The 14319-nt window shown below is 36.1% G+C and overlaps 1 protein-coding gene across 1 annotated transcript in view; it reads left to right on the forward strand.

Moving 5' to 3' along the window:
• Positions 1 to 8583: 8583 nt before the first annotated feature.
• The window catches only part of sema3c (sema domain, immunoglobulin domain (Ig), short basic domain, secreted, (semaphorin) 3C), an 80937-nt gene continuing 75201 nt past the window's right edge, over positions 8584 to 14319 (forward strand). The window contains exon 1 of the mRNA XM_067392228.1: positions 8584 to 8751. The gene's annotated coding sequence lies outside the window, so the exon portion shown is untranslated. The remainder of the gene's footprint in view (positions 8752 to 14319) is intronic.

Below are 14319 nucleotides of genomic sequence, written 5' to 3' on the forward strand. Positions count from 1 at the left end.
ATCTTAATTTGTGTTCCGAAGATGAGCAAAGGTCTTACGGGTGTGGAACGACATGAGGGTGAGTAATAAATGACAGAATTTTCATTTTTTTGGGTGAACTAACCCTTTAAGTGAGTCAAAAATACTCTGAAGTTCAGCTAATTGCATTTAATATAAATTTAAACTATAATTCATTTTCATTCAATTGTAATAAACATGCAATAAAAATGTGAAAATGTTAATTCAGTTCAGACAAGTATAGTCTTTTAATGTATATTATTTCCATCTGTACTAAAGAAAGTATGCTATAAAAGTATGCTAAAGTGTACTTCACAAGGGTAAATTTATTACCCTTTGAATACTCAAATGTGTAAGTACAGTGTCAATTACATTTTTTGTCAACCCAGCCACAAAAAACTGATTTTGAAATGTAAATTAAATATATAGAAACATATAATCCCCAGCACTCGTTTGCATAAAGTTGGGCATTTCTCCATGTTTTGATGCTCTCACCACTTGAGCGGCTGCAACTGTCTGTAGTTGTCTATTTTGAGATACCGTTTGGGAAAGAAACAGAGCGATTCTGACACAACGACATACTCAGGGAGAAATGGTTGCCGAGTGAGTCAGGATGAGCTAATCTTGTTAGATCAAGATCACGCAGCTCTGGTATAAAGCTGACTTTGTCCGTTTTCCTCCTCATCGCTTGCTCATACATTTTCGCCCATTCCTTTGGATCACTCCTAAAATCACGTGTTGTCGATATCCCTCAGATATGGAAATACTCTCAGTCTCTCTCCTAAACTCCAAGTCATTTTCCATCAAACACAAGAGCCTGAAATCAATAACCAAGTCTGAACGCCTTCGTTCTTCAAGAAACAAGTGTCAGTGGAAATCTCACTCAAGCTCTTTGCAATGAACACAGCTAAACCTACAGGTCTGTGTGTTCTCTGGGGTATTAGCAACTTGATTTAGCATGACGTTCAGAGAAGAGGAACTCTCAGTGCTTGAAGCATCCCTCACAGCTGTGAATACCACCATTGTCTAGTTAGTGGTCAACCAAAGTCGAGTTTTGTCATTTCTTTGACAACGATTCAAATTTTAAGTTCATTGACCAAATTTTTCAGTGGCTCTGCACTTTCTACTCTGCACTGCTACTTATTAGCAGCCTCATTATTCACCTTTTCTTCTTTGTTTATCCAAGCTTTGCTTCCAGGGTTCGAGACCCAGCCGCAGCTACGTTAGATATGCTAAAGCTAGGTCCCCTGGCCTTTCAGGGAACAATGTGTTTCTATTCAGAGTCATAGGCGAACACGCAAGGCTATCAATCAGTGGATCTAGTGCTTAGAAGTAACTTGCTCATCAAAGAACCTTATTAGAACTGAGAAACTTTTACCGAGGAGAGCTATAATGGGGCGTGCTGGGTGACTGGAAGTGAAGATGGTGAATTTCCTCAGAGCATGCTGAGTGAAAAAGGCAATATTTGATGTGTTTAAATTAAAGTGATGTTAAAAGGGCTATCCAATGCTGGATTTAAGCTCTAGATTTTGATTATAACAATAATTTTGTTCAAACAAATGCACAATGGAAGTCTATGGGAAATTTTCAGTCAAAATGTAAAGTTTGTATTTTAGTTAATACACTTAAATAAATGTATCCATATTTGAGCTGTAAAGATGTATAAATAATTTATAATATTTAACATCACATTTATGATCATGGCATGATTGTCTGATGTTGGTTAATGTTCACAATGACATTCAGGTAAACAAATAAAAGCGTTGCATTTTGATTGTTTTTATTTATTTATTTATTTTTGAGATTTTAAGTTAATATTTCAATAATTTAACAACACATTCACATCATCATAGTTCTCTGATGTCGTTTAAAGCTGCAGACTGTAAGTATTGCCTCTTTGACGCCATCTCTGTTTGAAACCTGCAATTGCAGTTATTTGCGGAATTATTATCTTTACATGGGTTGTGCTGTGGGTACTGAACATTGGAATCACAGATTCTAAGTCTTGGAAGTATGACCAAAATAAGAATTTTCACCAGAAAATGTCATCTGAACAAGTAAGTAACATGTCTGCCACTTTTGTTCTGACCAACTGAGAAAAAAAAAAGTATTACAATAAATAGCACTACCAATGATTAAAGGGTTAGTTCACCCAAAAATGAATCAGTGTATCGAATCATGATTCAGATCGTGTGTAAAACTGTCAAGGACTGAAATCACGTGACTTTGAACTCCAAACAGCTGATTCTACACGCTGATTCATTATGCTCCGAAGCTTTATGAAGCAGTGTTTTGAAATCGGGCATCAATAAATAAATTCCGAATAAATTTGTGTTCCGAAGATTAACGAAAGTCTTACGGGTGTGGAACGACATAAGGGTAAGTAATAAATGACAGAATTTTCATTTTTGGGTGAACTAACCCTTTAAATCTAACAGTGGCTTAGCTCATATCACATCAAACCATGCAAATTATTATTATTGTTATACTTTGTTCTCAAACTGTTAATGTTAACAACATGTTAACAATGTGTATTTAGTGTGTATAAGTGTTACCTGTAGATTTTAATTTCTGTACAGTCTAATCTCTAATGTTAATTTGTCATACCATACAATCTGCCATCAGAATTGTTCCAGCTGTGAGAAAAGGCTATAAATGATCCGCCTCATATGCGATATAGCCTACTAGCTGGGACTCGTTTCTTTATGTAAACAGACGTGATGCAAATGACGCAAAGACGAATGGTGGGATGCTTGAATTTCCTGCGAAAACCCACCAGTACCACGCAAATTATTTCAGATAGTCGAACTTCAAGAGAAAATTGGACAGAACTTCTCACAGAAAATGTTAGTAAGCAAATTTATCACACTATTCTCATGTTAAGATGTAATTTTGAACTCTTGTGGCTGTATTTTTGAAAGTTTCTTTTTACGTTTATAGTGCATTACTGTAATCAAGCCTTTGCTTGTTTTTAATAAACTGAGGGACAAGTCAAATTGTTTTCTGGTAATTAATAGAAACAGCTTCAAGGTGCAATATGTAAGAATTATGCAGTAAAATATTCAAAAACCACAAGGCCAGTGTTATATATTTTGTTCACTTGAGTACTTACAATATCACAAATGTTTGCAACTATTTGTAAATCGTGAGAAAATTGCATTTTTAACCAAGGCTCCGGGACGTGTGAGGAGTCGCCTGTCAATTGCGTCATACCCGCATTACCCTCAGTTTCCGGTTTTATTTTGTAGAAACCATGGAAACACCAAATACGCTTTAATATTTACATGTTTTAATAGACAAGGGAGCAACTGTTTTGATATATTTATAGACAGAAAACTAATTGTTGTTTTATAGCTCAACACGTTCAGTCTTATTGTTTAAATCAAATTTTTTTGTGAGTACCATGCTTTACCATGCCTCAGAGAAAAACACTATTTTGTGAAGTAGCTAACATAGCATAATCAGATGCAGCTTTATTTTTAGTAACAGTAATACAGCATTTTCTCCATCATACAATACGTTTTATAATTAATTGCATGCCATTTATCAACACAAGACATCCAATATTTAATATGATATTCTAAAATCGATCTATCTTACTGCAGTGTGCAACAGTGTCTCACAGCACAGATTAACCTCATTACATCATTTTTAACACTCAAATGTATCTAACATGATAAACAGAGCTGCGTTACCTCATACTCATGACCGGAAAAGCGGAAGCAGCGCCGGCGACTGTGGCATAATAAAAGTTCTGCTGCTCGTGAGGCGTGTGTTGCGCAATCGCTCCAGTGGCCTCGTTCAGCTCCCACAACACTCTGTCCTGTTCTGTGTCATACTACAGTAACATTAATAATCACATCCATGAACATGATTTCTTCCCGAGTCCTATCCCAAATCTTTTCCACTGGCTGTTGAGGTGAAGACCACATGTCCCAAGATTCCGCGCTCAAACTTGGTGTCATCAAGCTACGCCTTTGTTTTGAATAGGCCTCTAGTGACCTCTAGCGGACAAAAAATATTACATATTGCACCTTTAAACCAGCTTAAATACATGTGCAAAAGTCGGACCAGCACTGATCACGTCAGGCTACAAGTTTAAGTCTTTCATTCCCAAACTCAATAAAAATGTCTTACTTTTCCATTTTCTCCACTTTTGCATTAGTGGAGGCGGTGATCTGTGCAGAATGTCTGTGTCTTTACATTAGCATGTGTGTCTGTTTGTGATGACCATTGCTAATGCAGAGTTTAAGCCACCTCTGACCCCAGATTATGTATGAGCCACTTAACATTAGTGTGACAAATGCTAAACATCTGTAAGAACACAAGGAAGCACACACACATCAGTTCAAGTGGACAAAAGCAAATGCAGCACTTCACTGCTGTGTGACTCAGATTTTATCTCCATTTACAATGTATTATTTTCCTTTCATTAAACTAATCACCTTAATATTCCAGAAACATTCCTTCAGCCAACGAGGTATTTTGGCAGTCGATGGCCACCCATTTTAGCCAAACATTTCTATCATCACAGATATCTGTGAGTAATTTTTTCCCAAAGCACACCGAGTTTAATGATAACAACTCTCCAGTTTTTATGATCAAGCATCTCAGCAAGCCACAGTTGTCTGTGTTTTTGCATTAGGCCTTAGATATTGTCTGAGACACTTTCTAGTTTCTGATTTGTGCTGTTTCTTCACTAAAGTAAATAATGTGACATGTATGTGTGTGTGTGTGTGTGGTTTTACAGCCCCAAGAACCTCCTCTCTGACCATTTCACTGAAAAGCTATTAATCACTTCAAGAGTCAGTGAAGAGCTAATTATTTCCCGCTATCCCCACACACATACAAATACACACAATAGGTTTAGGCTAGTCTTATTGTCGAGGCACAGAAAACCTGCTTATTTAAACTGAGGCTATAAAGTGGCAGCAACCTGAGACCTGTTGAGAGTATCTAACTTGAGACTATAATTACAACACAGGAATATAATGACCTCTAATTACAACTCACAACCAGGAAGCCCTTTCACACATCAGTAACCACACAACTGCTGAACAATGCAGATATTTACAATTGAGGTTTGCCTACTGCAATTTACAGTCTTTTTATAATATATTTATATTTATCTGTTTCCCCACTAAATAAAAAAATGAGGCTATTGTACATATATAATATGCAAATAAATCAAAGAATAAACAGAGATAAAAAAAAAAAAAAAAAATCTGAACACACACACACATATATATATATATATATATATATATATATATATATATATATATATATATATATATATATATATATATATATATATATATATATATATATATATATATATATATATATACACACAAATAAATATGAATATATTTGAAAAATATTTTTTAAAAAATAGTTCTGAAGATGAAGGTCTTATGGGTGTGGAACGACATGAGGGTGAGTAATAAATGACAAACATTTCATTTTTGGTTGAACTAAGCCTTTAAAGAAACATTTGTAAATGGCTTAAGGGTCTGAAATGTTTTGGGGCCACTGTACTGCACTATAAAAAATATATTTTCATGACTTGTTATCACAACATTTTTTCTTTTGTCAAATCAACTTAATTAATGTGGTTCAGATAACATAATATTTTGAGTTTCTGTTGATTAAATCAATCACCTTCATTGTATTCACTCAAATTTTTAATTTCAATGAACTCAAAATGTTAAAACAACCAGGTAACTTACTTTTTTTAAGCTGAACCAACAATTGTTTTTTACAATGTGTGCATTTAATTTAGAGCACTGTATATGGGCTCTTCATACTGAATATTTGGCTATCATTCACATGATACAGATCCAGCTTTCACCATCTGTAATTAATAACTTGGCAGTAGAGTTGTGGCGGTGAGGGCAATTCTGACTTTCCTTGCTGAAGTCTGCACAATGTGGTTTGGAAATTGGCTCCAGAGCGTCCAGCTCCCTACACTCCCTTTACAACTGGAATCTTGGATAGAAATAACATTTAATCTGGGCTGTGGAAGTGTGTATAGAGACATTTCACTGTTGATTTATTGGGCTTTTTATTAACGGCAGGATGATAGTTTAATCCGGTGGTTCTAAACTAGTGGCCTCCAACTCCGCAGGTCTGTTCTGAAAGCCGTAGACAGCAGGGATGCTAGAGTCTAAACGCAAATAATAAAAAGCTACTAACCAGTTAGGACAGCAATGTAATAGGCTTCCTGATCGCCCTGTTGGGGTTCATTTTTATGATAACAACCGGCTTTTTTTCCTAAAAAGGAAAAAAACGTTCCTTCTGCCGTGATTTCTCCTCCATTGTTTTAAGTCATGAGTCCTGAGCCCTACAAGGACAGATCTGCCCAATTCCAGCCTTACTGGAGAACTCACAGATCACTACCAATTCACAGTGGGTGCGAAACACTGTGGGTTTGGCCAACATCTGCGGCTAAAAACTGTACTCATCAGAGAAGATCAGCATCAGGCAGATCTGTCTTTGTAAAGGACACGTTGCTGCTCTGACAATGTTCCACCAACTCGAAGGATTGTTTTTTTCCTGCAGGATAATGCGCCAAGCCACACAGCCAGGCCAATTAAGGTGTGGATGGAGGACCATCAGTTCAAGTCTTGGCCATGTCATGGCCAGCCCAAACTCCAGACCTGAATCCAGCTGAAAACCTCTGGAATGCAATCAAGATGAAGGAAACATGGTTAAAATCCACCAAACAAAGTGGAGCTATGCCAGGAGTGGCATATTTTTTGTGTCAGGAGTGGCATAAAGTCACTCAACAGCAATGTGAAAGACATGCCAAGACGCATGAAAGTTGTGATTGGAAATCACGGTTATTCCACCAAATGCTGATTTCTGAACTCTTCCTAATATAAAACATAGTGTTGTGTTGTTTAAAATGAATATAACTTATTTGAGGTCTGAAAATATGGCATCTTTTTGTTGACCAGTTGTCCTTTTCTGCAAATAAATGATCAAAATGACAATGTCTATACTTGAAATTTGGAAGAAATATCAGTTTATAGAATAAAACTAAAATGTTCATTTTACTCTATAAATAGTAAATCCAAATCTGTTAATTTTTTCCAGAGCTGTATATATATTTGTCATCATAAGAATAGAGGGTATGCACATGACGTCACCGTCGACTGTTATGACTGCGGTTACGCCCACTGAGTGGAAAAAAAGAGAGCGTCAGCATTGGTTTTCAGCGTGAATGCCACGAAAAACACATCCAAAACATGAAAGAGCTTTATGACTGACTGAACAAATAGTTTTGGACACAAAATCTGAGGTATATATTTAAAGACTGTCGAAAGCTACAGAAAAAGGAAGCATATGGATCACTGCAATTCACAGAAACAGCTGGACTCCAGGCAGTGAAACATGGATTTGCAGTTATCATTTTGTGTCAAAATGTTGTATTTTGAGGTAAAATCATACCGTATATATTGTGTTGACAACTCATCAATTAAATATTTACCATCTTATATTCTGTATAATTGGGTGTTTTTAAATAAACACTGACAAACACTATACAAGTTTTAGGGCTGGACGATATGATGATATATATAACATTAATATAAGTGATTACTCGGATTTAAACCTACCTATATTGTAGTTATATAAAATATTCACAGGAAGATTTGCTTAATGTATTTCCCCAGAGTCAAAATCAGACACATATAAATGTCAGGAAACACGATTCCTGGCTGCATGTCAATATCCATGGATTAGGTTTCTTTGACATGTCATAATGAACCTTTAGTGTAATCGTTTGTTTTACTCGCATGTTCACAGTTTCCCCTATTAAATCCAGTCATGCAGAATGTTCTTTTGCCACTCAGTCCAGCTGAGGGAGCACGTTCTGGCTGGAAACTGACGTCATTGCATACCCTCTATACATTTTTAAATATATATTTTAAATATAAATAAATATTTTTAACATTTTAAAATATTATTACAAATCAAAACCATTTTCTATTTTAAAATATCACAATATTACTGTTTTTACTGTATTTTTTGATCAAATAAAAGTGAGTACTTCAAGATTTCTTAAAAAAAAAAAAAAAAAAAGGTACCAACCCCAAACTTTTGAAATTACATTAGTGTTTGTGTATTTCATTTATATTCACATTAACTTACTTGCATATGGTACTGTTATTTAAATAGTCTTAAAGATTGATATTTTAATTAGTTAAAGATGGCAGCTGAATTTAGAGTCTGTGAATTATGAAAAATATTTTTTTTCCCCTGCTGTGTTGGGTTGTCATTTTATATAAATGTAAATTAAGTACAGTAACTTCTGCATCCAGTGATGGATCTAAAGGGGCTTCAATAAGCAGAATCTGACTGTGGAGTCCTGGCACCGTCTCTAGACTGCTGCTCACTGCGCATGCAGGCAAAGTGAGACTCCGAGTCAGAGGTCTGGAATATCTGTTCAGTTACTTGTAGAGAGAGAGAGAGAGAGAGAGAGAGAGGAGGGGAAAGAAAAGAGGAGGGGGGCTCAAGAGGAGAAGAGTGTAATAGGAAACCAGTCCACCCTTCTCTCTCACTCTCTTTACCTCTCTCAATCTTCTCAACCTCTCTCTTCCCTGTCCCGCAGTCAGCCGTTTGGAATAACGCCTCTCTTCACTCTCACTGGGGAAGTCCACGCAACACTATTTCTTTACTACGTCTGTGACTATAGTGTTCACCCACTCTCTGCTCAGTGAGGATAGTCCAGCTGGGAAGCCTCAGAAGGTGAGTCCCGTTTGGGGGAGATTTAGGGAAGGGGGGAATCCAGGCTCAGGCTAACAGGTGCAGACGCCCACCAGAGACAAGAAATCAAGACCTCATAAAGGCTTCAGTCACTGAAAGAAGTGTCTATATTATTAAAAAAAAAAAATGCTTATTTTAGAAATAGACAGTCATATAATTGTTATTTTAAATCTTTGTTCATATGATTCCTACTTTTTTTATTCATGAGCAAATATTTTACCTGATGGTGTGCCAAAAATGCTCCTCAAAAGTTAAAATAGCATAATTTCTGTCTAGATTTAAGATTCATTGATATTTTATTGATATTAACTGAAATTAACTGTGCTATTATGTTTTTATTTCTCCATTGGCATTTTTTGAATTAATTTATTTTGCTTGGTTTTAGGAAACTGCTCTATATTTAAGTGTTTTTCTTGTTACAAAAAAAGAATTTCTTGATTTCTTGAAGTATTGTGAAGAACACTCTTCCATCACTCAGCTGATATGTATTATTTTGTGCGTCTTGAGCGTTTTTTTTATTGGTAGAGTCACTGGGGAATGTGTGCTGTGTCTCTCTCAGACAGGACAGCAGTGAGTGTGAATGAGTCTAGGGAGTTTGAGACTAAGACAGTGATGTTATTATTTTATAAGTGTGTCCTAAAGATAGTATCTGGGATTTGGTCCAATATAAAATGCAATATTGAATGGGGATTTTTATTGTTGTCACATTGTGGAAGTGTGTACATGGAGCACGCTGGTGAATGACAGGGTGTGGTACGGTGACGGGCATCTCTCAAAAAAAAAAAACACAAAAAACACAAAAATATTACACAATAGGCTTCCAGAATACATTTACTCTGCATCAAATTTCAATGTCAATATGATATTAGGATTGATTATTTCTATTTCATTAAAGACTTGAACCTCTATCCTTAAGGTAGTAAACTTTGGCATGTTACTTGTCCAGTACTGTTTGTGATATGGACATCAAATCTTGTAGTTTGTTGTGAAAGTTGTGGTCATATTAGCGAAATGTAAAATCGCATTTTGAGCAAAAGGTCTATTGTCTATTGTCAATAGTGTAGTGATGTATGAAGCTCAGCTCACACAAAGTCACTTTCAAACCAAGCAGCTTTCTGTTGGTCAACACAACAAATCCGCGTGATTCAGTTGCGACATCTTCAAAATAACCACAAAATCATTCACCCTCACATGAAATTTCAGATTGCGTGGATTCATTTTGAAATGACTGGATTTCTGTGAAAAATTGCCAAATGATGTATATGTGAACATGCCTTAAGCAAGTGGACAAATTTCACCTGATGGGTGAACAAAGCCTCATTAAATTAAAACCCAAGCCATATATACAGGATAGAGACCTGAATATCATCAAACACTAGTGAACTTCCAAACAAGCACATGGCAATGCCCTGGCAACCACCACCAACAACACTTTAGCATTATGGCATTCACAGGTAAGTACTACTAAAAATCTGGTAACATTCAATACGGTTTCTATATCATTGTTTTAAAACATCACAAAAGACACGTAATTTCCTTCCATCTGTTTAACCTATCTTAGATGAGCCAGTTCTTAGTTGAAGTTGGCAGTTATATTTCCAGTGAGAAATAATTGGTTTTGATTGACACTTTCATAAGGAGAAAGATGGAAAACTCATTACGCAGATAGCCATGACAAACACAAGACGATAAGCTTGAAGATAAACGGCTTGTAATACGTTTCCAGGCTGCTGTGCTTTCAGCTGAAGCTGCATGAATGCGCATTATGACAGCTTTGATAGACGTTTGAGTTTCTCAGATGACACTGTGATCCAGGTTTAGTGTCGGTTAAAAGCCAGTCAGAAATCACCTCATGACAGAATTTATTAGGAATGTGGAAGTGTCAGTAAGATAGTTTTAAACAATTCAGCAAATAGTCTGCCAGATTTCACAGACTTCACATTTGAGGGACCTGTTACCACAACTTAAATAAATGCGTGGATGCAATTTAAAAATTCTAATTTATTGTTTTAATTAAGCCTTTAAAGTTGCAAACATTATTTTTTTGACATAATAATGTTGATCAACTTAATTTTGTTTGTATATTAACCCTTAAATTCATGACTGTTTCGCCAATCATTCTTACATATTCGGGTCTTTATCGACCCAGATCTATATCTAACACGGTGGATCTCTACCTGTCGTGATAATATAAAACTCCTCTGATATTAAAGTAACAATTACAGAAGAATAAAATAAAGCATATTTTGTTACCTTTTGGAGCTTGAAAGGGCTCAGTTTGAGCAGATGTTTTATGCCATCACCACTGTCCTCGTCAGAGCTCAGTTCCCAGTAAATTCAGCAAATAATGGTCTAGTTTTATGTTTGAGGTCACGAATATGAGCCCATTCACGATCTCAAACGTATTCTCAAAACTATATAATTTTCAACATCTTTAAAATCAATATTTCAATCACTAACAGCTTCAACAGATCCATCCAGTGACAGTTACAATCATATTTGATTGAGTTTATTACTTGCTCTGCAGTAAATCGCTGAGCCATTTCATGTTTCTCTTATTATTTAGTTTTCTTTCTGAATGAGTCGTCACTGCAGCATTGTGTTTCAGACATTGCCACCTTGTGGAATAAAAGTGAATTGCACTTATTCCTTCATCTAAAGTTCAATTATTGTTGTGAAGAAAATACACTCATACACACCTCGGGTCTTTAGCGACCCTATACAATTTTTTACAAAAAATGGATACAAAAATAGGTATTCTTTTATAATTTTATGATTTTTTTTCTTGTTATATACTTTATAATGAATTGATTTAGGAAGGTTGAGGTCTTACTTTAAAAAATGAACAAGGAGGAGGGTAGTGAATGATGTCCCGGGTCACTAAAGACCCGAGGTATGCATTTAAGGGTTAAAGGGTTAGTTCACCCAAAAATGAAATTTCTGTCATTTATTACTTACCCTCATGTCGTTCCACACCTGTAAGACCTTCGTTCATCTTTGGAACACAAATTAAGATATTTTTGTTAAAATCTGATGGCTCAGTGAGGCCTCTATTGCCAGCAATGGTTCAACCATAATGTTATTAAGCAACAAGAATACTTTTTGTGCGCCAAAAAAAACAACAACAAAATAACGACTTTATTCAACAATATCTAGTAATGGGCAATTTCAAAACACTGCTTCATGAAGCTTCGAAGCTTTACGAATCTTTTGTTTCGAATCAAACTGCCAAAGTCACGTGATTTCAGTAAACAAGGCTTTGCTATGTCATAAGTGTTTCGAAATCTCAAAGGTTCACGACTGGGGGCGTGACTTTGGCGTGACCTTTTAGTGTTTAATGCTGTTATGTTTGACATTTAAAAGAGTTTCCGTAATCTTGAAGATTTTGTGGTTACCACTATGCCAGTGACAAGTAAATCTTACTAGCTAGCATGTGCTGTGCTAGCTGTTGATCTGAACTGAAATAGATAAGATTAAATGATTACCAGTACTACAATTATGGTAGTTTGAGCGAACTTAATTTTTTTGAGTAATCAACCTAAAAATATGCGTTTATGCTACAAAGTTCCTCTAACTCAATGTAGCTTGGTTGGACGTTAATTCACTCAAAGTTGTCATAACTCGATGCAAACTGTTGCATTATTTTTTTTTGTAGAGCCAAAACATTATTTTTTAGAGTGTAAGAGAGGTGATATCCTAAAGTTTGATACTCGCACACTGTTTCATGATACAATAAAGCCAAAAATTTGGGCCTAACCAGCTGCAATGTAACAAGCGACAACAATCAGGACATTTTGTGCTGGATAACTCAGCTTAATACAACTTTTTGTGATACCAATTTGTTTCATTTTCATGCTTTAACTGGAGACTCAAATTCTAGACATCTATCAAATGTTTTATGCTCAACATTAAAGAAATACATGCTCTAAGGCCATTTTTACTACAGTTGGTAGCTAATGGTAAAGTCATAATATGGTGGCAAAGAGCTATTCAAACATGTGTTGTTATGAAAAGAGAGACGCAAAGTGTTGCATAGCGAGACATAAAAGTAGCACTGGATAAATGAAATTTACAGAAAAGCCGCAATATTAAGGCCTTGACTATACCTGGTCATTAGGCACATAAACAATGAGGGATTATGTCTCATTTAAGGGTTGTGATCTTAGAAGTTTGAACATCAGCTCATGCTCAGTATCGGGCCAGTGATGGATCTATGATAGCCCGGTGATGACTTTAGCAGCTGTATGTATGTATGTCTGGCAGGCCCTGACCAGCAGTAGAAAGCCATTGCTGTCCAGAGAGCGGTAGCCTCCACCCAGCTTAAGAGCTACTCTCTAATACTCACTGCCAAAGACATTTCAGCCCACTGCAGTTTATCATATGCTCAAACAAACATACGCACATGTATATACATACGCACCCTTGTAAATATGCACTAACTCATACAAAACACCAAGGAGACTTTTTCCTTCTCCCCATCACAAACACTCAGGCAAACACTCTCACTTATAAACATGCTCTACACAAGCATACAAATTCATATGGTCCTGTTGTACATACACTCGTGGGCAAAAAAAAAGAAAAGAAAAAAGGGCCAAGCCAAAAATGGCAAAAATATTTAGTGTTCTTTTAACGATCAACCATCAAGACATTAGCAAGAATTTCACAAATACTGTAACTTAGAATGGAATAGCCTTCACCAACTTGCAGACAGCTTTTTACAGGAAGAGTCAGTGTTGTTCCACTCAATGTTAATGGCTTCAAACAGTACATGAGTTGTTGAAAAATGTCTCCCAGCTCGTTTGAGTTTAATGTGACCAAATATTCACAATAGGGTTCAAATCTGGACTCTGAGCAGGCATGAGCCTGATGGACTTCTCAAGCCATTTCAGCCAATTTGGGCAGGTGCATTGTCTTGTTGAAAAATAACAAGTCATCATTCCACTTTAGATAACTTTTTAATTGTGGGAATGAATTTTCACAGTTAAGTAGTTCACCAATACCAGCAGCTAAAAAGGCTATCCAAACACCTGTTCCTCCAAGCTTCACAGTGGTAGAGATGGATTTATTATTATGTTTCTCACCAGATTTTCGAAGACACTGCTCTGGAGCATCACCACACAACTCGTGTTTCATTGTGATTTATTACTTCACACACAACTTCCCATATTTTGCCAAAAACATTGAGACAGCAATGGGTTTTTAAATATTGCATTTGCTTTGCTAATTTCCTAACCATTCCTGACAATTAAAAGCTTAGTGTTTAGCCCTTTAGGGCTTGGCCCATTTTCTTGCCCAGGAGTATATGAATATTCTTTCAGTAGTGTGGCGGTAACAAACATCAATATTAAAGGGGGTGCGATAGAGTTACCAGCAAATAACTAAAGTCACACAGATTGAAGTGGGACCTATTATGCTATTTTTTATTTTACCTTTCCTGTAGTGTGTGATATAGCTGTTTGTGCATTGTAAACAATATGAAAAGTTGCAAAGCACAAAGTTCATGCCAAATGGAGTGAATCTCTCCAACAGAAAACGCCTGCCTTAAAG

Source organism: Chanodichthys erythropterus, chromosome 8, assembly GCF_024489055.1.
Source record: "Chanodichthys erythropterus isolate Z2021 chromosome 8, ASM2448905v1, whole genome shotgun sequence".
Taxonomy (NCBI): Eukaryota; Metazoa; Chordata; class Actinopteri; order Cypriniformes; family Xenocyprididae; genus Chanodichthys; species Chanodichthys erythropterus.